Raw genomic sequence first — 27,735 nt, 5'->3', positions numbered from 1 at the left:
GGAGATCTAGATTCAGACTTCTTGTGGGAATTCTGATGAATAATATGGGTCATTTACTGTGCATTCAAACTCCAAAATGTTACAAATCACCAGGAATTTTGGAAAACCTTAGCATTACTTTTCCTGTGTCTCAGTTTCTTCACTGCGAGGAAAGGAAGATGACACAACCCTGGTGTGGGCAGATGGCATGGAGATGAACTGATCGTTGCCTATTACATTTGTACTATTACATTTTTTTATTCATCATGACCATATAAGAGCATTTTAAGTAAAACAGATTTATTTTTTGTCATTTTTTTTGCCACTAAAAAGATATTTTCAGTGTAGGAAACACTTTATTTCAAAATGAAATATTCACTGGAAAGCTTCATTTTATGGAAAAGCTTCTGAGGTTTACTAAAGTATGAATATTCAGTTTAAGGTTTGGTTTTTCACTCTCCACAGCAACATTTATCTAAGTACAATACAGTCAGTGATATCCAAGATGTGTTTTCTCAGGGGACAAACAAGTGTGGGTATTTAACAGCAACAAAATAAAAAGGAAAAATATGGAAACTGTCAACATTTCAAAAGCTGCATTTTCCATTAATAGGATTATGTAATATGAAATATATTTATTTTTATTTTACATTAACATAACATGAATATGTACATTTTAATAATGCTTTATGCATGTATTTGCTCTGTCAGTCCACTCACGCTCTCAGTTTACCTTTGTTTCACCCCTGAAATTGATACTCCCTTTGTGCAGCTTGATTAGAAATGCCTCTGTGAGGGCACACAAACACTAATAATGATCACTTGGAAGTCTGTAAATCTGTCAAGTGAACAAGTTCACTCTTCAGCTCACCCAGACAAAGCCTTAGTCTCGGACTTTGGTGACACAAAGCCACTGTCTAGCACTGATGGTGCTTTACACTATGACCTCTGCCATAGGTAGGCCTTGTGTTAAGCTGCAGCAGCTTATATTCAGTGCTTCACTGCCTTCAGTGGGCACAGCTGCATTTGCTGCTTGTGATGCTTATTAAACACCAGAGATAGATGATACTAATTTTCCAGTTGGTTTTTGCAACCCAGATTTCCACTGGCAAGTGTAAACAAGGGTAAACCACATTAGGAATCCAGTGAACCAGCTCCTAGAAAGTAAGCTCTGGCTCAATAGAGAAATGATTTGCTGGGAATAGTAACATTGCACTTTTATTTTCTCCATAGATCTCATCAGAAACATTATCTCAGAGACTGCCAGAATGCAAAGCTTATTTGTCTTTTTGTAGTATGCCTTTTACACACCTCCATTTAAGTAGACAATGCATCTGTCTGAAGCACACAGGGAAATATCTTCTGTTATGGACAAGATTGTTGTCTGATGCAAACTAGAACAGGAGTGGGGAATTTTATTGGAGCTGTGGCAATCAACACTGCTATGGGTCTGAATGTGAATGTTAATCTATTTTAAGTCTGTTTTCTGTTGTATTTAACCTTTGGGTATGCTTGTTACAGTAGGCATTATATGCGTCTTTTTCTGAGCTGTTAATTTAAACAGCCTTCTACAGAGTCTGTGGGCAAAGAGAACACACGTTTAACATTTCTTTTCCAAATGTATTTTAAATGGGCCCTTTTGTAGTTATGAAATGTGTAATTAAAGCTGTAACCCAAGGAAACACTTAAATGTATGCTTAAGAGTCTGTATGGACTTATGGAATTTCTGGGTATATTTACTAAGCATATATTACTCTTGACCTAGCCTACATGTTGTTTTCAGACAGCTGGTACCATGGCATGACAGCTCTCTTGCAAGGGCATACTTTCTTGAGATGTGGGAAAACCGTGTGTTTTATTTGAGACTATGGAGGATTCTTATCAGCTATACTCAAACTGAGGTTGAAGAAGCTAAATCAGGTAACAGGGTATTGCTGAGTTTTTTCACATCTGGTTCATTTGGGTGTATTTCTGCCCATGAGGCAAATGACTGGAGTCCTCATTGAAGAATTACAGCTCTAATTGAAGTAAGGTGTGGAGATCTTCATACAAAGAGTAAAGTGGTCAGTCCCAGGAGCTGAGGTCAGTACTTAGGGTCCAAAAACAGAGTAGGAGGGAGAGTTAGGATTCTAGACAGGGCAGTTTAACTTTGGAGACACCTTTGCCAGCTGGTACAAATTGATTTGTCTAGAACAATGATCTCAAATTCAGAGCCAGATACCTCTGTAAATGAGGAATTCAGTCTTTCTGCAGGTAGAGAACACTGTTCTCTTAGAGAAGATGAGAGAAAGCATCACTTTCTCACACAAATTCAGTATCTGTGGCACTTGCATGTGAAGAGGAAGGATGGTTCCAGCCTACTCAGGCCAGGTGGGATTTGGGGTCACATTTGTTCATGTCCCAGGAATATGTAAAAAGCAGCAAGCTGTGAGATTTTCAGAGGAAAATACCCCAACATTTTGCATCCCTCTTGCTGGAACAAGACTGCCAGTCACCTGAGAGCTGAAGTTACATGGAGTCAGACATTATGGTGCACAGGTAAGGCCACTCCTGTGGAGGTGAGATTGTGATTTATGGTAGCTATTGACTTCAAACCAGAAACTTTTCCAAAGGAAAAGATGAGAATTCTAAGCCTTTCCCCTCCTAGCTTCACTACTAGATGACCATGAGGTATTTCTAGCCCCATGATTGTTCCATTCCTGGCTGCACAGCAGTTACAAAGTCTTCTATAACTTCATGGTCTGCGCACTCTCATAAGATTTGGAGTTCAAAAGCCTCAGCCTAAAATGACCCCTAATACTCCGATTTCACAGCTAGATAAATGCTGCACGCACCGGACTGCTGGCAAGAAGAAGGCACCCTCACCAATGTGAGTAATGAATGGTTGGAATATACCTAACTTTGTCACGGATTTATATGCTGGGTTTTGGATTTCCTAAATCCCAAACAGCTTTAAGCAGAGGTGCCCAGGTGGCCAACTCAAGAAAAGATAAATATCTTTTGGGACATCCTCTGTAGTGCAAGTATGACCAGAGTACATTTCTGAACACTTTACTGAACACTGACCTAAACCAGTGCATTGTAATATCAGAGGAAACCATTTAATTTCATCCAGTCACTTTTCTTACGGAGCTGTACAGTTGGGTGTTTGGCTACAACTGATCAGCCAGAAAAGCATCTTGTTTTCATTTGAAGGGTATAGAAGATGAATCCACCATTTCACTCCGTAATTTACGCTCATGTTAAATTATTCCTCATGGCTTTCATTTGCAGATGGTAGGAGCACGGTCTCACGCAGTAGCTGCAGTTGCTTTATGGGAGTTGTGTGGGGATAGTTTTTCAACCCAAGCAGTTCTTAAAAACTATAAATATCCTTTTTCTCTTTCTTTGGCTTCTCTGCAGGTCTGTAGCTTTACATGTACAATTTGTTTACTCCAGCACTCTTTGGAGCTGAATAGGACAGAAGCAGTACGTGTGAGTTAAACAGCTACTGGTAGAGTGGGGAGTTATTGTTTATTAATTGTTCTTCTGTATTTGCTATTATTTGATCTGTAACACATGATGAAAATGCATTTTTGATGGCATAGCTTGCCCTGATTTAGATGGATCAATCTGATATATGAAAGGCAGCTTCATTTACTGTCCTTGACATAACTAACCATACATTAATGGGAACACTTCTTCCTAGCTAGACTTACTGTTTGTTCAGAATCTTAATAGGTGGGCTTTGTGCTTATAAATTTCTAACACTTCTTACCCTACATTTTAAGTCAAAGTGGATCTTTCTGCTGAGGATTGTCTATCACATTTCTTTTTCTTATTGTTTTCCTTTTTTTTGTTTTACAAAAGGGAGAAGTGTTTTCAGTCACCTTCCGTGACTTAAAAGCTATTGAGTAGTGCTTATGTTTGAATGTCACATTATATGTACCATAGCTGATGAAGAAATGTCATTTTCCCTCTGTTGCTAATATCCCTTGCCCTTAAAAAAAAGAAAAAAAAAGATATTTTGGCTCAAAATATTTGTTGAAATATATTTTAAATGACATCATGAATTTGTTGGAGAAGACAAAATGGTGGTGAGGTTCTCCTTTCATACTCGTTCAGTTTGGTGATTCCCTCTAAATTGGTGAACGTCTGAGGATCCAGTATAAAGAAACACAGGTAGGCTGGTATTACAACATAGCAAGTGCTAGAGTGAGTGAAGCTGAAGAACCTTTTAACCCAGTTCTTTGATTCACCTAGTAATGCCAGTAAAGTGTATGCTGTGCAAGGGAGGTAGGTTGGGAGTGCTTATCCTTGCCAATTTTCCTTCAGACACATGTGAGTGTACCTACACACAGTGACCATTCACTGCTACTGAGCTTCTGGCAAACGATTTCCAGAGCTGGACATTGCATGTAGGTTATAGTCCCCTCCCTAATCCTGACATCAGCAACCTAGAGTTCACCTAATTCCTTCTTTCACTGCTTATGCTTTTTCCTTCCTGCAGGAGTCACCCAGTTTAATGGTGGGTTAAATGAAGAAGAAGGTGTTTTCCTTTGCACATTTAGAGCGGTCAAGCAAGCAAACAGGACATCTGTGAATGCCTTCTGTCATGTGCAGGGAGCATAGATCCATGGCCCAAAATAAGAGTAGGTTTTCTTATGTTGGACCCCTCACTACTGCAATCATGGCTTTTCTCTGAACTGCTGTTCATTACATGAGTTTGAATTCTATTATTCTTTGTTTCATGTTGCAGAAAGCCACTGAAACAGGCCCCTTTCTCTGTGCCTGTTAAGATTAATCAGTATAACTTCTTTCACAGCCCTGAGCCTTATTTTTTCCCCTATGCTCCAAGGTCAAGGAATAGAGATACATTCTGTCAGTGAGAGGAATGGAAAGAGCTGGCCCAGTTCTCTTCGGCATTCAAAGAGCAAAAGTCCCAAACAGGGCTACCAAAGCAAGACCTGTCCTCTGGGTCTAGGGCAGCTGGATTTATGTGCACTCCTGCCTCATCCTTTCCTATTCAGGAACTTCTGTCTTCCTGTAAGGAATGGGTAGTGCAGAGTGACTCATCCTGGCACTCGGCCACCTGGCAATTCTCCTTTTTTGAAGGAAAATCCCCCAGCTTTTGTAGGGCACTCCTGAGACCAAGCACAAAGGGGCCAGAATCTGGCCCAGGAACTATAACACACACAGCTTACTGAAACTGCTTAACACTAACCCACAGCTACAACACACCATTGTCTGTCCATCCTATCTTGTGGAAGCTCATGGTGATTTTTTCCATGCATCTTATCCAGCTGTATGTTGTTATCGAGTGCAGCTTCTGTTTGTTAGTTCCTTAGATAAAGGCCTCCCTAAGTCTGATCCACACTCTCCTATTGTGCCTCTTCCTATATCATTGTATGTGGTGCATTTCTTCTTTCATGTCTCTTTCAAGACTATCTCAGAGCATCCATCCATTATCTGGTGATAGGACTTGCTCATTGGGATTATTCTTTTTTCCAGAAATAAAAATGTATGGCATACATAGCGTTTAACAACACTGTACAGAACTCTGCTTTGTATCACAAAGAGATTAGTGTCTCTTAATTAATGCAATACAATTTCCAGCTGCATCCTTAGGCTGCATTTTTATTGACTGAAAGGTATGTATAGATGTTCTCTTCTATGTTTTACATCTGGATCCTACTGTTTTCCAGCCTGATCCACGTAAACTTTGCTGGTGTGTGTGTGCATTCCTTGGAACAGCTAACAGACTATTCCCAGGGAAGGTCTGGTCCCATCTATGGACATACCACACACATGAGAAACCTCAAGGTAAGAAGTGAGTATGTGTGTATGCATGGGAAAGAGTGTTTCTTGAATTGCTGTCAGGTTTAATAGTACCTATGGTTAGTCCTGTGTATTTTTACTTTCTTTAGCAACAAAAGTTTAACTATAGACATCTCAATATCACTGAAGAAAGGACTGCTTTAAGTTTCAGGATTTTTTGTAAAATATTTTTCTTTTCATGCTTTGTTTTCCCATCTCTCCCTGTTTCTAATACTATGAAACTGATATATGCATAGGGATGCAGTCCTACTTGGTTTGGTATTGAAGATCTCAGGGTTTTGAGCTTTCTGAAAGTTAGTAAGAAGTACAAGTTGGGATATCTAGACTGAAGTCACATGGCCTGAACAAACTCCATCTGGAATGCAAGGCAACAACATCTGTTTAGCAACACAGGTCGACATGAACACACAAGCCTGGTGTGTTCTCCCTGCCCTGTTTTTTCAGTCAATAACTAGCTAAAAATCAGTGGAGGAGTGTTAAGGAAAATAATGGGCTATCTTTTTAAATCTAAAGTTTAAAGAACATTAGAGAAAAGTAAAACCACCAAGGCAGAAATAATAATAATAATAAAAAAAGTCATTTTAGACATATCTCATGCTGATTTGTCTAATTTTGGTAATGGTATTATAAGTACAATGAAAACAGTTTTCCACTGGAAGTATCAGACATCTGTCCTAAAAGTTGACACAAGTCATCTTGCCTATAGTATTTATATATTCTGTATATATTATATTTTATAAATCTATATTATATATAGATATTATATATATATATACATATAATATGTATTATATATGCCTATTATATAATGTTGTATATTTCAAGGCCAGGTTGGACAGGACAACATGTTATAGTGTGAAGTGTCCCTGCTCATGGTAGGTAGATTGGAACTGGATGGTCTTAAGGTCCTTTCCAACCCAAATCAATCCCTGAATCTATGACCCTGAACATAATCAAGTTCTGCAAATTGCATTCCTCTCTGTACCTGATACACGATTCACACATTGTAAAGAGTGAAGGACCTGAAAATAGGGGCTACTGTTAAGGTCTTTCTTTTGAGGCTTTTCTCAGTGTCTGAGCTGATGTGGCTCTTGAAAGCCTTTAATTTAGGGGTCAGTCAGCAGGAACTGACAGGGCTTGGTGTGTAAAAGAAGCCGGTCATGGTATCTGTCATCTTCTAGAGTAAGTTGGTTTTGTATAGGTTGGGATCAAGCAATCTCAGTAGCTAAAATGTCAGAGGCAGAAAACTGGACCTAAGTGCATGCATGGAAATCTGCCCACACCTCCATGCTTGTCAGTGAATTAATTTGATTCAGAATGGGGATAAGAGATCAGAAACAGGGTGAAAAATGAAAGCTAGGCTGCTTTGGATTATGTGATGCTTGGGATTTAAGAAAGTATATGGTGATGATAATTTACAGCCACATACTTAGGCTTCCCAGCTGGTAGATTTTGCGTGAAGGAAGTATTTGCAGAGGTGTTTGTAAGAAAAAGAGCAGTTGGACTGCCTGGGCCTCTCTTTAAATGTTCATTTCAGAAAGCAAGCCTAAGCAGTGAACTCTGAAGTGTTCAAATTCTGGTGTAGACAAGAAGGGAGGAGATGTGGGCAGCACCTCAAATCTCACAGCATGTTTATGGTCCCTTTGTTGCGCACAGCCTGTCCCATGTAATGACTGAAGAAGCTCTGCTTCTCTCTTTACCTGTTTTTATCTCTGATATACCTGGCAATTTTACTATGCAGCCATCTGGGTTCTTGAGCTCTGTGGGCTTTATAAACTTCATAAGCACTACAGGTTCACACTTGGGAAGTATATGCACAAGGGCCTAGCCAACCAAGCAGCACAAGTAGTGTGTGGACGCCAGTTTATAAGCCTGTTAGAAGTTTTGATGGTGTGTTCTTTATTCTGTCTGTCCATCCCTGTGGGCACACAAATGCACGATAGATTAATCGAGTTAAATATAACCCAAAGTTGTTTGAAACAATGCCTATTTAATTTTTTCAAGAGGCTGCACAGAAGTATTGCATTGTACCACAAATAAAAGTGTTGCCACAATGCCTGTAAATCAGAGCTTTAAACTATGTTTCAATTATCCTTCTATTATCCAGCTGGTGTTTAAACATGTTTATTATTCAAATCAGTAGAGAATGTGCTGCTGTTGTGTAAACAACTGTCAATTGCTGAAACAATGATTACAAGGCACCATCTCTTTCAGGTGTACTTAGAGGTACTTATACCTCAACCACTTGTATTTAAATAACATGCAAACACAATGCTTGAGTGACTACTTTCACTCCTGTTTCCAATACCTTGTGCCAATTCTATTACATTAAGAGGGAAATCTATTACATTTTTCATTTATACACATCTGTACTCTGTTTTTAACCATTGTATCATTAAGGCTTGAGTTAATATAATAGATATGCCAAGAGATGCAGTACACATTGAGAAATCCTGTTCAAAATAAAAGACAATTTCTCTGCATTATTTTAGGGCATTTGAAAGCTTTTGTGAAAACAATACCAAGAAAATTATTTTCCAAAGAGGAAGCCTGAGAAAGAACAGATTTAGTCGTGGAACTCTGCTACCCCCCAACCTCTCTATTTGTTTTGGTGAGAACTGAGGACATTACAGGTTGGTTGCTTCTTTTTTTTCCAGGTAGGCATTAACAAAATACAGCATTGATAGTATTGAACTGTTTTGTACATGTGACAGTATTCAGTATCTTCACATACTGCTGGGCAAAGTGTTTGCCTAATGAGTGTTAGAGGCAACTTTGTCCTGGTTTGTCACAAATTGGAAGGGAGAATGCCTTAAAAAGCTGAGTTTGTTACAAAAAAATCCCTAAGGAACCTCAAAAGAAGTAACTGGAGGAAAGGTTTTCTGCTAATCTCAATGTTCTCATGAAGCAAAGATGCTACCACAGTCTTTGTGTGTCTTCGATATTCTTCGAGGAGAAATAAACCTGGAAAATAAAAGGAGATGTTAAAAAGTACAAAACCAAAACCCCAACATGAGCCTTCTGGTGAATGACACAGCCATTGCTTCCCACTCTCCTCCCCCTTCCACTTGTTTTATCCCGATCTTTTAAGTTAAATGCTTAAATATAAAGCTAATGGAAGAAACAAACACTGCCAAGAGGATAAGCTGTTGTGGTGTGCTGATAAAATATGACATTCTTTTTCAGAACTTAATAGAGATGCTTTGACTGTTGTTCTGCAGTCAACAAGGCTGGTCTAATTGGTGGCCATGGCAACAAAATCAGGTCATACAGAGGTTCATACCGAGATCAAGCATATGTAGATCTTCTTGTTCAAATATACATAAAGATAAGAACCTTTAGTGAAAGTCCACAGTGAAAGGCTGAAGATGGATGTTCCCACGCACATCTAATATTACTTAGAAATATTTACCTGTTTGTAACATAATGATGTTTTCCAGAACAGAAATAGAAAAATCCTTCATACCCATTGAAAAACAATGATTTTTTTTAAAGTCAAAGTAGGGTGTATGCATGCACATTGCTTCATAGCTGTTTGTAATTTACTCCCTGGGGTTTTTAGTCAGTCTGACTTATATTTTAGGTGTAATTAAGTAATCAGTGGTGTACACTGTAAAATGAATGTTTAGGCTGCTTAAGGTTGAATTTTCACAGCCATAGCAGCTGCGCAGTTATGGCTCCTGCCCCCACCTCCCTCAGTACAGTCATCCATTTACAATTATTACTTGAGTTATTTACATAGTTATGATATTTCATAGAAATGAAATAGCAGCTACCTGGTAACGGCTGTAGCAAATATGCAGTAGCTCACATGATTGCATCTCTCTTATTTCCTGCTAAGCGTGCGTGTGGTGTGAGGTGTACAAGACGGCTGGTTGGCCCCCACATAACCTAAGCCTTGCTCAGGGAGATACTGGCTCTATTGCTGCAAAGCAGAGGCTTTAACAAAGCTCCTCCCTCTGACCAAGTGCATATAACCACAGTAGAAGCTAGAGAGGGCCTCCATAGCCTTTCAGTCTCTCCATCTGTGTCTACAAGCCAGGCTTGTAAATCACGATCATCATAATCTTATGATACTCAGTATGTATTAATATTCTTGGGCACATACATATGGGACAAAACCCATACCCAAAGCAATGTCTAACAAAAGTTCCCACTGAAAATATTCCTGCTTTGGGTTCTGAATCCAGTTGTCCAGTCCCTGCTCATTCCCTAATCTCTTTCCACATTCCCCAAGAAATCACATGTTTTATCTCTACTGGTGTGTGGGAATTCTTTTCCTCCCTAAATCACTGAATTTCTGCATAAACCCAATGCAGGGACTGCAAACTCTCCCTTCCTCAAAATATACTGCTTTTAAAAAACTCATCTGTGGTGTCTTATGTTGTTTCAGTTCTTGACATACTTTTCCCTCTATATTAATCATTGTTACCTTAGAAGGTTCAAGAATAAGATTTACTTGAGTTGAAAGATAAGTGGATGTGGTTAAATCTTGTCAGTGAAGAAAGACTGCTTTGAACTCTGAAAAATACAGAGTTTATAAGTCAAATTTGGAGTGGGTGAAGTTTGGAGTTTGGAATGGGAGTGGGAATCCACATGGCTATGGAAATGTGAAAAGGAGAAGTGAAGCTGGCATGGACCTGTGGCAAGCTTGGGTGTGCTTGTGGAAGACCTTGTATTGCTAAAATTGGGCCTTTAGCTGGGACACGAGAGAAATGTAAGGTTTGCATAGGCTTGCACTTAAATGTCTGTATGGGACAAAGGACTTGCCTGATCCAGCAAGTTTTTGTCTCTATGAGCAGCTAGTTTCTTCCTTCAGACACAGAGCTCTAGGGAGGCATTAAAGTGAAGACCCACAGAAGTATTCAGGGCTGTGACCCAGCATCTGCTTGAGGCACAGGATGATGACTGAGCCAGGGGCTGCATATACTTGCAGGTAGTGCTAATTCCTAGTGGGGAGTTAAGCAAGCCTGCAAACTCCCTGTTCAAGTGCTCCTTTCCTGGCACATAAGTGTCAACAGGTGTGAACAAGTGTATGGAGGTACCAAGTGCCAATGTTTCATTGCTGGCACAGAGAGTGGCCTTCCTGCACAAGAGATGACAACTGCAGTGCTGTGCAGCCTGCCCATCAAAACGCATTGTTGCCTGGCACCTATATATCATTCAACTTGTGAGCAGGCACTGTGCCATCAGAACAGATGGTAGTGAGAGAAAGCAGCCAAACTACCACGTACAGGAGATGCATTAAAGTATAGGTGTGGAGAGTGATTTCCAGCCAAGAACGTCAAAACAGCTCTCTTCGTCTTGAATTTACATGCCCAGAGTTAAGGGGATGGGCAAGCATTTAACTGCTCTCCCAGCTGGATACGGTTCCATACACACACAAAAGCTTCTACTTCAGCTCACTTCAAGTGAGATTTTGGCCTAGCTGAAATTAGGCGGGGTATTGGAAATGACAGAGAGAGGCATTTTAAAGTGATCTCCACCTTTTCTGGCTCTTCTCAGGAAGTTCCCCTCTATGGAATAGGTGAAAAGGAACAGTCATGGCCAATTGTTATTTATGGAAATTTGCAGGATGCTGTAGTCTTTGCTTTATAGTGTAAATGTCTTTACATAGAAGGTCATAACACATAGTAAAAGCATACTTAGGAAAAAAACCTAACCATGCAGTGTTTAAAGAGCACTGTATTGTGGTTCTACCCTTTCCTGTCTGTAGGGCTCACATTCAGCAAAGAAGCAGTTTCGCATAAAGATGGTATGGAAGTGTGCGATATCCCTGTCCTGGTACATATACTAGAATATACCTCAGTGGTAATAAAACAAAGGAGCATTAATGATATCCTAACACAGAATAAAAAAACCCAAAGAATGTTTAATATACTTCATGAGCCATTCTACTGAAAACTGGACTCTTAAAACAGCACTGCAGCCTTCTTTGTTTGTATCTTTATGCTTTCTAGAGCATAAATTTACTTAGTTTGTGAATAAAAAGACATCAGGTTTGAGGTTTTGTCAGACCTCAGTTTTGCAATAATCTGCGTGGAAATTTAAAGCCAGCCCTCATCTACCATCACCATAAAGAGCTCAGGCTGAGTTCTGGCCCCGTTTTCACTTGTGAACTGCACTGTCTTTGGTTGATGACCTCCCTCACACCTGTAGCCTCATTGTTTTCAAGACAAAATCTTACTTCTTTTCTGTTGTTGGCCTGGATTCTGGAGCAGTGTGAAGGAGGGTGTGTTTCTCTGGCAAGCTGCAGGTGCAATAAGACTTTCATTTAAGCCTCTAGAGCTCTAATAAGCACAGATGAAGTGAAAGGGGATTTTTTTCTTTGAAAGGACCTTGTGTTCTGTGTGTGCTGTAAGATTGCTTCATGTCTTTCGGAATCAGCCTTTAACGCTGGCATTGGCTGGAAGTTTAGTTGCTGAATGTGTTTGGAATTGGGGTTTGGTTTCAGCCCTATGAATGCAGTGAATCTTGGGTTAAGAGGAAGAGTGGAATAGGGAAGTAATTTGTCTAAAGAAGAACAAGACATTACTGGAGACAAATTCCTGCATTTTAATTGATTACAGAGGGGTTAAAGGATTGATAACACCTATTTTTCTTTTGATAAGGTAGAAGTGAAGAGCCCTTATCTTCTCATGGGGAAAATCATTGGGATTTCTTATAGGAAGTTTCTTTCTGCACAGGGTTCTCAAGGGAAAATATAGTTGCCACTGTGACAGCAAACTTTCTTTATAGGACACGAGGAACTTCAATTCAAAGTACTGATACAACAATAGGTGTTTTTACAGTTCATTTATTTCCTCAATATTTGATTTCCTGGTTTTCCATCCCAACTGCTCTTCCCACAATACCATTTCAGAAAAGCACACCCGTGTGCTAGGTCCTTCTCTTACCCCTGCAATCTTGCCAGTCTGTGTAAGGGCTAGTAAGACTTGTGCTTCATGATCACTGGAAGGATGCTGCAGTAGAAATGCAGAGAATTGGTACTGTCAGTGTGCATTTATGGCTTTTTTCTTAGGCTATCCTATGCTATCACAAGCAAAGCACTTTAATACATTTTGTATATGTTTAGTGAACTGTATTCTCAGATAGACAATAACCTAGTAGTCAATTTTTCTGGTTTCTGTTTAGAGTCACTCCCCTGTTTTATATAGTTTGTATAATTGAAAAAGTTGATGAATTTCTCTGCATCTCCTATTTTTTTGACAAATAGGTGTTACACATACGTTCACTGTCTTCAGAGTGGTGAATCACAGTTAGTTATTCCTCCAAGACTCACTGGTGTCTTTCCTGTGGCTTGCATTCAGCCATTTCTCCCTAGAGGAGACACTTAGGTGTGTATGAGAGTTGTGATTAGCCAGATTCTTAGCCTGGGCTGGACTTCAGCTTGTGTTTCAGTTAAATTACTTTTCAAAATCACTGTGATTCCACTGGGAGACATTAGGGACATCCCAGTTTAAATGGAGCTGGTGCGAGGGTGGTGTGAGCATCTGAGGGAGGTTGTGGCTTTGCTGATTGAGTTTCATTGTTTTGGCAGCTGTTGGTTGGGAAGGTGCCTCTGTAGAGGCAAAGCATGGGGATACTCATGGTCCTGTCTTGCACAGTAATTTCAAACACAGTTTTGGGTAGGTAGGGGAAGATATAAAGAGAAAGATCTCAAGACAGTATCTGAGTGCATGTGTGTCTATGTATAAGTATATGCATTGTGCATGTGGCAACAGAGCAGTACTGGGACAGCATGAGCTATTTAGGACACCAAATAGCTTTTGTTGGGACTTTAACCTTCAAGTGCAAATAGGAGGGTGGTATAGTGGGAAGGAGAAAAGAAGAGATTGAACAGTAAGCATGAGTGATTGTTACAGAATAAATAATATTAACTTACATTTTATTACTGTGGCTGCTGTGATAGCAGAGGGCACTTTCTAGAGATACACAAGTAACAACAGCCCAGAGAAAAGCACACGGTCCATCGAACCCTTTCCTCTGGCAACAGAAAATACAAATCACCAGGTATGGTAGCTCACCATCTTATGCACAGTTATCTCTTATGACTGCATGGCTACATTCACTCCCTGCTCCAGACATATTCAGCTCCCTCTTGAACTGATGTTCACAGTTTGCATCTATTACTGACTTCAGCAAAGACCATTTTATGCTGTGCAATGACAGGCCTTTGCAGAAGGATATTCTGAGTTCCTCATAGTGCTTGTTGTAGTCTTTCCCTTGCCAACATCAGTCTTTGTGACCTCTTGTTTTGAATGCAAAACTTTCAGAAAGCTTATTTGGACTCTTCTCCTTACAAGATCCTCTACATTTCTGAAGAGCTTCTCTTCTGTTTCTTCTCCTTCCTCAGCTCATGTATACTGACAGACTTCATGTACAGTTTGTCTACAAAACCACAGATTAGAACAAGCTTTAAAAACGAGGGGTAAAATAGATCATTGCTCCAAACCCAGCTGACTGGCTGAATAGTATTCTTCTCATTTAGCATGGATATTATTGAAAGGAAAATGTGCATTTAATATAAAAAGGTGTTCTAATCACTCTGTCCAATTACACCCAAGCATGAATGATGGTAATGTGTTTCAAGCTTCCAAATAAAATGAGAAACATTAAGCTAAATAGCATGTTGTTATTCTGCTGCAAATGCCTTTGAATTTCTTCCTTCAGTAGCCCTTCTTACTGCTCTTATTTCCAGAGGGGAATGCTGCACCTGCTGAAACATGGGTGGTAACTTGATGTTCTACCTCTGCTGATAGAGATCTTTTGCTAACCCAATGCTAATAATGGAGGGCTGTTTAAGAATAAGTAGTTCAAAGAGAACATTGGAAATGCTATGAATGTATGTTAGAAAATATGAGCCAATTTGTACTCAGCCCTCTCAGATTCACTGATGCTGGTGTCTCTATTTAGAATCATAGAACCTTAGAATGGTTTGGGTTGGAAAGGACCTTAAGATCATCTGGTTCCAACCCCCTCCCATGGCAGGGACATCTCACACTAAACCATGTCAGCCAAGGCTCTGTCCAACCTGGCCTTGAGTACTGCCAGGGATGGGGCAGCCACAGCTTCTCTGGGCACCCTGTGCCAGCGCCTCAGCAGCCTCACAGGGAACAGCTTCTGCCTTAGATCCAACCTGAACTTCCCTGTTTCAGTTTGAATCCATCACCCCTTGTCCTATGGCTGCAGTCCCTGATGAAGAGTCCCTCTCCAGCATCCTTGTTTCTGTTTCATTTCTGTTTCAGGAACAGGATTCTGATGACAAATCCTTTGCAGGCTACTCTTGATTGTCTTGAGTTGTGTAACAGATAAATATTAGTCCTATTAGTACAAATATTTAGTACTATTAGTACTATCTAGTGCCACTAGTACCTACTACTGATACTAATGTTAGCTACTAGTAGTATTGAAAGATTGGTACAAAGGCTGCTATTAGTTATCACCCACTAATACTAGGTAGTAACAATAATAAATATGCCATAAAGTATATATGCTGTTTATTATTAAAACAGATTCTTTGGATAAGTACACTTCAAGCTATAGACTTTGCAAAGTTGATCACATTTACCCTTTTTTATGGATAAATCTAGGCAGATCCCATAAATCCTCACATTTGGTTCGAGAGACAAGTTACAATGAATCTCATCCAGTATTTTTGGTTTGATTCACTTATATTGTCTTTTTTATTTTCTGATGGACTCCATGACTTCCAATTTCATAGTAGTGCCATAGCCACATTACAAGGCAGCATCTAAGATGTTATCTGTATTTTAAGACTAACATTTTTCCTCTTCCTCCTCTCCCTTTTCCTCTCCCTTTTCCTCTTTTCCTTTTCCTCTTTTCCTTTTCTTCTACCTTTTCCTTTTCCTCTTTTCCCCTTCTCCTTTTCCTCCCCCTTTTCCCTTTTTCCTTTTCCCTTTCCTTTCTCCTTTGCTTTCTCCTTCCCTTTCTTTTCCTTTTTTTCTTACACATCCTTCTCTCTCACAACTTAAAAACATACCCTTGCCTGCACTTTCTTGTGACAACAAATGATTTGATTTAATAGCTCTCATTTTCTTGTTTAGTGAAAGACCCTTGGCATGAGAGATAAGAAATGATTTCAAATAATGAAAATGTTCTAAGTTCAAGGTAAGCTAATTCAACTTACTTTGTATTTGCTGAGGAGCAAGAGCGTACATACGCAAGGGAGCAAGCTATTGTAAATCAGTGTCTGTGTGGTAACTAGGCTCTCTGTGCTCTTACCCTGTCATAAATATAAGGTAGTTTACTCTGAATTGAAGGATGAGGAAGTATCCTCACCGTTACTGTGAGAATATACAGTGATAATTACCCCAGAGCAGCTGATATGTGGCAGCTGCTTCCCTCTGTACGCTGTGTATATGTGAGATAATTTGTGGGAGTTAATCCCTAATAGGTGACTTCAGGATTGTCACTACTTACAGCATGAGAAAGTGTTGTATTAGATCTGAAGAAATAAAGCCTCTTCTTTGGCTATTTTTTATGTGCAGCAGGTGGTCTGTCACTGAAATCATGGTCCTGCATCAGTCCTTGCCTCTTGCTGTGGATGTCTGAGTTGCAGGTGGCACTAGTTCTCCTGGATGAGAAATCTTTGTGTTGAAATGTTTGTGTCTTTGGGACTTCCTTAAGGTTATTTTTGTGAGTGTGCAGTTCTTGGCCAGGACTAAGGTGGCTTCAGAAAGCAAAGAGCCAAATATCAAGCAAATACTTGCCACACAGGTTTTCAGTGACAGATCCCAGCTACAGAACAGAAAATAATCTCTGTTATGAGATTCCAGTCTTCCAATGATTAGTATGCATTAATTTTGACTCTAATACATTAACTGGTATGTTGTTCCCCTGCCTATCCATTCATTACTTCTGAGCTTTTCTGTTAATAAATGAAATGCTGTCTTTATTTTAACAAACTGATCTTTTTTAATGTTGTGAACGTAACTGAAATCCCTTAGAGGAATTATGAGAACTTTTTCCCTTTTTTTCCCACTTTTTTAGCTGTTTACCCTCTTTATGTACATCACTTCATTACTTTTTGCAGAAACTCTCCACTTGCATTCTATTCCTCAATGCCATAAAAAGTTTTTGTGTGCCTACTCGGAGATCATTGTCTTCCAGCAGTGAGTGAAAGGAACGCTATACATCTCTTATCTCTTTTAGGTATTGTAAATCTTTGTCATGTACTCAGATCCTCAGGATGAGGAACAATATTGAAGGCCAAGGCATTATTTAGCTCAAGTTCCGTGGACTATTTTATGTTTTTGTCCTTCAAAGAAGTTCAGGGCTTGCCAAGTGCATTATAAAGAAAGATAAAAGAATTTTGTGGCATGGAGCCTAAGGAAAGAAATGTATCTTTTATTCCTTATGAAATCAACACTGAAATGATTGTCTTTAGAAATGCAGATAAACACATTACATCCCTAAAAGGCTGTGTTTCATGGAAAAATATACTGCAGTTTGAGAGGTTCTCTCTTTGAAGTCAGCTGATAAAGGATTTTAATTGAGATCATTTCAATATGCAAATATGGTCTAGCCATTACACATCATTAATGCTTAGGCTTAGCGTAAATATTCTAGTCTAAAGGCTTGCTTTCTACCTGCTTTCAACCTACACAGAGAGAGCTTATCACAGGCAATTATCTTACCCAAATAAAAACCGAAAATGGGAAAGTTAAATAAATACAAGAACATTCTGATGGAATCACAGAAATGTGCTGCTCGGTTAGCATTAGCCCTGACTTTCGGACAGCTAGATTTGTTAATGTGCTTGTCCTTTGCATATACATCAATCTCAGTGCATCTTCCTGTGCTCTACAATGATATATGCTCAGTCATAGCTTTTCTGCCTAACAAATAAGCTATTGAGATAACAGAGGCAGGATCAATATAGAAAGCAATAGTCTTCAGAGAACATAATCTTGATTTTTCTTTGTCCTGATCTGAAAATCACAGAATGAAAACATAAGAAACTGAAGTCCCTCTGGAATAATTTATATCCTTGGATTTTGGATACTGTGTAAGGTAACAGGTATTTAGATATCAAGCTCTGTCCTTTCCATAAAAATAAATAACTACAAATAGTCTTTTTTTGGTTGCTCAAAACCAACAAAACCAAAAGAGGCATCCAACTCCCAGTGGTGACTGAAAGGAGTAAGATGGCACATTTTCAGCTGCACTACTGAAAATCTCCCTTGCTGTGGCAGAGTTCACATTTGCAATACTGGAAACTAAACTTAAAGTCTTCTGTCTCCCAGCATGTCCTTAAATTGGCTGCAATAAGAAAATTCAAGCTATTGCAAGAAAAAAACCAACCGTGTTCCAAATATCTCATTCTGCATTGGAAATACACATCTTCTCAAGGTCTCCTAGAGGAAGAAATTCATCCTGTTTGGAAGCTTAATATAGCACTTGCAGCATTCATAACTAAACCCATCCTGTGATTTATAGGTTATGGTGACTAACTTTAATGTTGATACATTTATTCAAAGCACAGTCTAAATAAAGGTTTAGTGTCGATCACATTTACAAACACTGCAGCTTGAAATAATTAAAACAAACAGATGAAAAAAAATACCTGCTAGTTAATTCCACTTCTTACATGTATTTATTATTATGCAAATTAGGGAAAACCCTTTTCAGATGGTGTCATCTCATCCCTTGGAAGCATTTGCAATATCCGCATTCAAGCTAGTTTGCTCTGGCTGCTTAGGTACTGGGCTGGAAATCAGGAGGGCCGCTTCACTCCCTGGTTTTGCTCACTCACCTTTAGTTAAGACTCTTGGTCCCTCGGTGCCTCTGCTTTATGATCTGTAGAAATACCCTCCTTTGTGAGATATTGTGAGGCTGTTGTGTTTAAAACAGTCACTAAGCTTTTTGTGTCTATGGTGCTTTCTGAGCTGTTTTTTCCTCTGACAGTGATGTGGACTAGATCAAGGGAAGGCATCCATGCCTTGCAGTCTCTGCAGAAGTTCCAGCTTGAGTGAACGTGCCCCATACTTAGTATCTACCAGTGGAAGTGTCTGAACTGCTCTTGACTCAGCACTAGAGTTTTGTCTTGTGAGTACATGAGGACATTTGTAAGAATGGGCTGACCACAGCCTAAGGCCTGGCCAGGATTTGTAGCCAGGCTCTTTGACAGATTTGCTCAGTTAGTAAGGACCACATTTCCATGGCTTCTGTGAACCAGATCTTTCTGTACTCCCTTGACATCCACTCTCCTGAGCAGCTCTGTCCTGACTCACCAGGACAGCTAATGAGTCTGTCAGCTTCCAACTTTTTCCACTGCCACCTCTATTTTCTTTCCAGCCATTCTTCTTTCAGAGATGTCTGTTGAAGTATTTCTACTGCTTCTTTTCCTTGGTCTGTATATATTTAATCTAAGGGACCTGCAGAGTACATTTCAAAACCCAGAAAATTATCACAGCTGTTTAGAGGTTGGCTCTGGGAGGAGGAAGGAAGAATTCTGTAACACTGAGTTGTCACTGGAAAGTGGTTTGGAGAGTCCAAGTAGCCCTGTTTTCTTAAAGCAGCTGTAATGAACAGTCCTGCTGCACAAGCATGTATTTCTACATGATTTTGACTATCTGGACCAGTATTCCCATCAGTGTGCCCCTAACTTTCTGCCTACATGATCCCCTGTACACAGGACAACTGGTGACAGACTTCTGCCAAAGTCCAAGCCTCAAGCTCCACTTCAAAAGCAGATGCAGATGTCCTACCTGTTCTGTCCATCTTTGCCAGCTACCCACCAGCCATGGCCAGAATCTGGGAAAATTCATCTGACTTTCACAACTGGACTTAGTTTTCAGAGGGTGTGAGACCACAGCTCTAAACCCAAGCACTCGGTCTTTGACAATACTGAGTCAGGAGAACCTTTTGTCTTGCACTTCTCCTTAAATATCTAATTACCATTTTTGGAAGAATGTGTGGTTTCAGTGGTAGGAAAGAGGTTTGTGTGTGGGAATGAGGCTGGAAACAAGGGCTTCTTGAGTTGGCACAGAGACCTATAACAATCCAATTCAGGCCAAAGAGGAAAGGAGAGAGAGAACAGGGAAGAGACAGGAAAGAAAAAGAGAATCAAAGAACTGGGGCTGAGGAGGGACTGGGATGTAGAGAGAATGTACACTGGTGAGGAGCAGAGAAAGAAAGGGGAAAAGAAGTAAGGGGAGAGGAAGGACAAGACAAAGAAATGGGGAAAAATAGAAAAGGTACAGAGGGCAGAGAGCAAAAAAAGAAGAACTTAGAGACAGAAGGAAAAGCTGCAGGGAAGAGGGTTTATTAGAGAAAAAAGTCCCAGCTTGCTGGAATATGGTTGGCGTAGAAGATTTTTATTTCATACCCTGCTGCCTAGGCTCTGATGATTCCTAGGCTGAAGGTATATGACACTGGTAGATAACATACAGGCAGCCTCTGTGCTCTTCTGAAAAGCTTTTTGTGTCCCTGACAACTTGTTCTAATTGCACAAGTTCAAACACTTCAGATGTTCTGTGTGGCTGCAAGCACTTTAGAAAAGGTTGATGTAGAAAAGCCATCTCTCTGTAGTGTCCATGGACTGACTTTTCTTCACAAGTGCTTGTGTTGATAGTTTAACTTTGTTAATCCGGGCACAGAGCAGATGCTGTAAATATCTTGAATTAAAGAATGAAGTAAATTAGATGGCAAGAAATTGGTGGGGGGAACTGAAATTTGCCTCTGTGTTTCCAATGGGACAGTTGGTACCTTTTCCTGAGCTAAATGTTTGTTCAAGCACTTCCTTCTGTCTGCCTGCAGCACACCTATGTTCTTTATCCAAACCTAGCTCAGCCACATCAGCTGCTGACTTCACTTTTAATGAGTAATAGAAAGTGCTTTGAACCTTCAAAGCCTTAGAGAATACATGAAACTTATCATGATGTGACCAGGAAAAGAATTGTGCATGTCTCACCTAGGACCTCTTTTGAGGTCTTCTTGAGAACTGATCATAGAAATGGCAGGGCTGACTGGGGCTGAAAGAGCACCATAACAGGGGGAAAATATGGGGCTGGCAAGCAGAGATGGGGCTGGTAGGTTTTAAAGCTTCTTCCAGTGCTGAGGGAAGAGTTGGTTGCACAAAGGGTTGTGGAGATAGAAGTTGGTGAGAATCAGAAAGTAAAGGTTGCAGACTAGGGTGGAGTAATGCTCCAAGAGAAAAGAGAGGTATATAAAGGGGAAAGACTGGGTTGGAAAGAAGCAGGAGACTGGGACCCTGAGTCATATTAACACTTCAAACTGTGTATATTGTACTCTTATTTCTTATTGCTGGTTTGCATCTCCTGAAGTGAAAGCCTGGAAGTACATGCTTTATTTGTTGTGTACGGAAGTGAGAGAGAAGACGACTTCACAAGATCTCTTAAACAGGATAGCTACTATGTGTCTTTGCACTTAATTCTTTGGGCAATCTTGAAAGGAAGACAGTTCAAATAGATTATAATGCAACAGAAACACAGGTGGTCAAGGGAATGGGGGTCAGGAAAAGTATGATATTTCTTTCCACTTTTTTCAACCACAACCAGTTTTGAGGCAGAATGGAACCAAAACCATCTTAGCTGGGCCAGGGAGTAATATGTCTTCATAAAACATTCTGTGAGCTGCAAGGCTGTAGAAGCAGCACATATAGGGTGCATCTACTCTGGAACATGCTTGGCTACACAATCCAACTCACAGACTTGTACGTGTAGTGTTCTCACAACACCACTCATATGGAAGAATTGCTGTTGCAGACACCCTCCAGCATTCCCAGGAATATGTGGGTGTGGTAGAAAGTTATCCTGGGCATGTAATTCACATTTGGGTTTGACAATGTGTTCACAATCTGGCCTCTGTTTTGTTGGAGGATTGGAGGTGTATGGCGTAAGAAGTGTAGCTTTGCCATATTTATTGACATGGAAAAAAAGTAAGTACAGTTTGCTTAAAGACATCACCCTCAGTTGCAACTGTGGTAGTGCAGAGGAGACCTGTCACATTGCTGACCCAAAGAGTATAGACTCATCCAAGACTGTTTGGAGGAGAGGTGACAAAGCACATATGGGAATATGCAATCATAGAATCATAGAATTATGGAATGGTTTGGGTTGGAAAGGACCTTAAGATCGTTCAGTTCCATCCTCCTGTCATGGGCAGAGATGCCTCACACTAGATCAGGTTGTCCAAGGCTGTGTCCAGCCTGGCCTTGAGCACTGCCAGGGATGGAGCATTTACTGCTTCTCTGGGCACCCTGTGCCAGCACCTCAGCACCCTCACAGGGAAGAGCTTCTGCCTTAGATCTAACCAGATGAGTGTTCAGATTTTAGTTTCAGTGAAACAAGACTCCCTCCCTCTTAAACATCCACTAAAATCATCTTTATCTGACACACCTATACAAGAAAGTTGGCTATTCAAACGGTGCACGGGGTGGCAGTGGTAGCTGGAGAGAGCGATGGGCCTGTAAAAGTTAATCTATAGTTTAAACAGCCTGAGTTACTCATAAAATCAAAAGTTGATAACAGATTTTTCTTCTGCCTGTTTACATATGTTATGAAAGGCACTACAAAGGGAACATCAGTGGCATGTTCTGACAGGGTGCAGGAGTTGGCAGATGTTTGTTAATTACAAGAATGCAGGTAATGAAACAGTACCGAGGGTTCACTGGAGAGGCCACATTTGCACACACCAGTGTTCATCCTCTTTCACACCCCCCATTCACCAAGCAGCATCTGCTCACGCAGTTGGTTTTGGGCATAGAGAGGAAACCAAATAAAACCAGGTCTGAGGCAGGTGTCCTTTCCAAAGATGCCCTGAAGCCTTCCTGGGTTCACCCACTCATGGCCCTGCTCACGTGAGGAATCTGGGACAACCAGGGAGCCTGCTACATCTAAAAATATGGGGACCTTGCCTGTTTCAGTGGTGCACTGCAAGGACTGAAGTTGTGTTTGTAGTGTACTGTCAGACCATCAAGCCAGTGTATAATGGCTGTAGGTCAGAGCTGGGTTACGCGATAGTTCTCTTCCAAAGCCCTTACAGAAGAGGGCAGTCAGACATAATGATGTCAACAGTGTGAAAAGTGATATCCCCGCATACCTTTTCCTATAGACTGCTTTCCAAGTCAAAAACAAAACAAAAAAGGCAGGGAAAACCTGAGGAAAACCCTAATTCCATAAAGAGCAAAGGAACTAAGTCCTTGTTCAAGCTTGGTGAGGGTAAGACTGGCTCTGCCTTCAGCTGCCACTGGCTTTTGGGATCTGGGACAACAAAACTGGCTTATGTCAAGCAGCCTAGTTAGAAAAACTCGAGTATTTGTGTTGTAAGTGGGAATTAGCTTTGCAGTGATGGGCAATGCTTCTCCATAGACACTGCAAAAATGCATAGGGCAAGCTTTCAGTGAGGCAGTGCCCAGCCCAAACAGCAGGTGCCTATCTCCTTGCAGCTAAGAAATATGAGTTATCTTGTTCCTGGGTGTTTATAGTTATTGTTGTCCCAGTTTGAGATATGCAGGCAGAATAATCAGACACCCCCCTCCCCCCATTCAGCTCAGATAAACTTCCAAGCTGGGTTTTAGAGACAGACTGGGAATCAGGGAACTTGGGTTAAATTATGTCTTTGCCATAAATCCCTTTGCTATGTTTGTGACTGCTCTTAGATACTCTAGTTTCTCACCTATAATATGGGGCTCATGGCTGTGTCACAAAACACCTCATGGCAAACTATGAGATCAGATTTATCACATAAATTGAGGTGCTTGTAGACCTTTGCTTAGTGCAGGTTTATGTTGTCTCAAATGTTCAGTAGAGTAGATATGTAACAAATGATTCATGGCAAGTCTTTCATGCAGTTAATCTGAGCATAGTGTGAAATCACTTTTCTCTGTGGTTTCTTGCTACTTTTGCCTCAAGTTCCAGTACAAAGCCAGTAATGTAGAGGTGTGTTAACATACTCTCCCCTTGCGTCCTAAGCTAAATATTTATTCTCTCTTGATTTTTACCTTAGTCCTAGAGCGCTGTAAAGCAGGTGTCTGTGCAAACTCTGCAGGCAAAATGATTGTTTGTTCATTTCAGGTCATTTTGGGTGCTTGCAAATTCATCCTTCAGTAAGATGTGAGCTAGTTTTGCCACAGAGCAATGAAGACTCAAAACGTGTTCAAATGTACTGGTTAAAGGGGAGATGTGGGAAGAAAATTCAAGATGTGGTTAATACTTGTTGACATAGAGCTCTCCAAATTTTCTCTTCAAGCAAGTGTTTCTCATACTCCTACAGTCTGTTTGTAGGATTCCTACATTCCACCTTGCAATATCTGCATAGCCTAAAATTGATGCCAGTGATAAAATCCAGAGTAGTTAGCAGGGTGTGGGGAGCAATCAAAGGTCGACTTGAGGAGTCTCAGAACAATCCCTGGGGCAATTTCCCTTGTGTTTAGAGAGCTCCAGCAGTAGTTTTCTTGCCATGAATACTTAAGAAAACCCAGCTCTGCTCCCCATTGTAGATTCTCTGTGCAGAACCGCAGCAGAGGTGAGAGGTGAATCTCCAGCCTCACTGGTTTTGTTTAGTTTGGAGGACTGGGTTTGTGTCAGTAAAACGCATTGTAATCTGGCCAAGGAGGGCAGATTAAGTGTCCTTCTTGATTACTCAAGTGTTGTTAACAGTTCTTGAAATATATCTGCAGCCTTTCTTGCCTGGAATACCCTGAGCATTGTTCTTTTAGTTGAAAAAGTCTGCATCCTTTATATGCATTGTATAGCATCTTGCCTGACATAGCCACAGAAATTAATCTTACAGCAGAATAAGGTGCAAGGTTATATCTTTGCATGGTTCCAAGCAATTCTCCACTGAATTACCAAAACCATGTCACTGAAGGAAATATTTAAAACTGGATTGAATTTTGGCTGTTTTGATGAGTTATTTTTTTAGATTTTCAATTATTTTTTATTTCCAAAAGAAATATATTTTCTCGCTTTTTCACAAATTCCACCTTTACTGGATTTGTATAATCATGGGGTTTTCTGTCCAAGGCAAGGAAAGGAACACAGACACTACACAAAAAAGGAACAGATCTACCCTTAACATTTAAAGGATATGATTATACAGAGATGTTGGTCTCTAACTGGGTACCTGTACATGAAAACTTATCTAAAATGCTTAGTGTTATTCTAGTACTGTTATTATTGCGTCTCCTGATTAGTACCCCTGTTACATGGATGGGGGACAGAGGCCTAGGAACAGCAGCTTCCAGTAATCACACAGAACTGTGGTCAATGAATCAAACTCATGTCTTCATAAATACCTGAGTACTCCTGAAGCACTCTGTGGAACAAGGTTGAGAACAGAGTTTTTTATTAGTTTTGTGGGTAACTTTTGCAAGTCCACATGAAACCATTGCTGAATTGTCTAACTGGACCTAGTCACGCAGTTCCTGAAACTCCCAGTCTCTCACTGGTGTTTAGGATTACCTGAAAGCAGAACAAAATCTAAAATCCTTAATATGTTTCATTCAATTAATTCAATCATCTCAAGTGTGCCTGTTGCAGGACATAAAGCAAAGACAGGAGTGCATTGGAGGTGAATTTACAGCAAGCTGAAAAATACAGCAGCACATCTCATGTCAAACCCTGATTATGGATGAGCTGTTTGCTCTTTATGTCCTTCCTCAGCCATATGCACTTTCAAAACCAGGTTTTTAAGCTTTTCTGTTGAATGAGCCTTAGAACTTTGGAAGACAAGACCATTCCAAGGGATGCTGCTCATATCATGATGCAGATGGAACTTCTCCCCCTCTGATAAATGAGGATGAAGGTCAAAATGTGGCTTTTCTCTCTTTGTACAGCAGTTGTGTCAGTCCAAACAGCTACACATCCCACGGTGACTAAAGTGAAGGCACTGTTCCTTTCTGGTTTGCATCTCTGGTTGCTGCTGTGCAGTGCTGTGCTCCAAACAGTACCCATTCTTCACCTTGCACCATGAGTGCTGCTGGAAGACTTTGGGCAAATCCTGGAAGCATGTCTTGGAAAGGGTCTGACTTTATAGGCTGCAGAGGATTCCTTGAAAAAGCTGTAGTCTTGTGCTATGCATTGTGCCCTAATTGTGCTTTTTGCTCCTTAAAGGCCTCTTTCTACTTTTCCAGTTTCCAATTTGCCCAGCTGGTGATAACAAGCGCAGATGAAACATATTCAGATGTGTTTGTATTCCTATGTGCTCAGGTTCCTGTGTTTGTCTTGGAATTTATCTTTGGAGCAGTCACTCCTGAGCCTATTTCAAAGGTGGGAGTTAGGTGTGGTAGACTGCAATGTCTCAGGAGGCCTGTGAACTCTGGATCAAGAAATGAAAACTTCTATAAGGGAAGTTTCCATTTCTCTTCTCCCTCTTCCATATCTGATAAGTTACCTTTCAGTTGTAATGGAAAGACTGTGCGTGCTACAACTAATGTGGAGTATTTGTGTGATGAAAGTGCTCTGTGGTGACTGGGTATGGTGTTCTGCTGTCCATTCATTAGCAACTGTGATTTAAAGCTTTCCATCAAAATACTGGAATGATGAAGATGTGACTTCCATCTTCGAGTTTAGCAGTCAGAATTCCTGGGTTCAGAGGTTGAATCCTTGAGTAAAACTCTTAAAACTGTTTAATTGATTCCAATGCAGATGTTGTGATTACATTTCCTAGGAGCTATCAGACTGCCTTGTCACCTTACTGTAACTTCAGTCCTTCACCAGCATGGAGCATCATCAATGTAATCAGGGCTTTGTCATGAATAGGATCTATGTGGTAAATGCATTGTGGCTGAATGATGAAGAAGGCTGGAGTGAAGCTCATTTGTGTCCTGTGTCCCACAGGGCCCTAGTGTGCTATGAACAAGCAGGGTGAAGTTTTAAAAGCTTATTCTTAAGTTTGTATAATTAATAGTAATGGGATAGGATTTCCACTCTTTTTCAATGGCTTTGAGAATCTCAACAGCAGGTGGATTTAAAGCCCTCCTTCCCTTCCCTTCCCTTCCCTTCCCTTCCCTTCCCTTCCCTTCCCTTCCCTTCCCTTCCCTTCCCTTCCCTTCCCTTCCCTTCCCTTCCCTTTCCTCCCTTTCCTTTCTTCCCTCCCTCCCTCATTCTTTCTCTCCCTCTCCCTCCCCTTTTCTCTCTTTCTCCTCTCCTTCATTCTCTGCATTGGTTATTTTTTCAACCCAGTAACTAGCAAAATAAATGTTAAAATAGAAATAGGAATCAACAAATGGAATAAGCTGCTGACAAAACATACAGAACAGTTGTGGTGTAAACACCCTGCTCAAAAGAACAGATTTTCCATAATATCTGTCACATTGCAAAAAGGGGGGGAAAATAATGCTTCCTAGAGCAGTATAAATAAATAACAGTGTGATGTGTAACTAATATTTTCTCATTTTCATAGGAGCCACCATCTTGGCAATATTGTGTTGCTTAGGAACTAACAAAAACATGTCTTTTTTGGTTTGTTTTTAATGGTTCCTTTGTGCCCTGATATTTTTCCAAGTTGGCAGCTGTAAGGAAAAACAATGTGATTTGGTTAGATTCAGCCCCTCTCTCTCTCAAGTCTGGAACAGAACAGATAAGAACTTGTGTGTCAGAATACAAAGTTTACTCAGCACGAGTCAAAAGCTTTTGATGTTTGCTATCCAATCTGGCCCGGCATCTTTGAAGTTCAGTTACTCATATTATAGCCCCATCAGTAACAAATAGCCATTTTCCCTATGTTAGTTAAAACATTTGATGAATAGGAGCAGCCATAGCAAGAGCAGCAAGGTATTGTTTTCAGAGCTGAACTAGGCATTTTTGTTTCTTTTGGTCCAAAAGAGTGAAAATACTCATACAAGTGTAAGGAAGAAAATGGAAAGAAAATTCTACAATATAGATGGGTGTTCTGTTCCTGGAATGTCTTTCTGAGTGTTGTTCATAAACTAAATGTAACATGTAATTT

This window comes from Melopsittacus undulatus, chromosome 3 (assembly GCF_012275295.1).
Source record: "Melopsittacus undulatus isolate bMelUnd1 chromosome 3, bMelUnd1.mat.Z, whole genome shotgun sequence".
Classification (NCBI taxonomy): domain Eukaryota; kingdom Metazoa; phylum Chordata; class Aves; order Psittaciformes; family Psittaculidae; genus Melopsittacus; species Melopsittacus undulatus.
Note: the sequence above shows the minus strand (reverse complement) of the source record.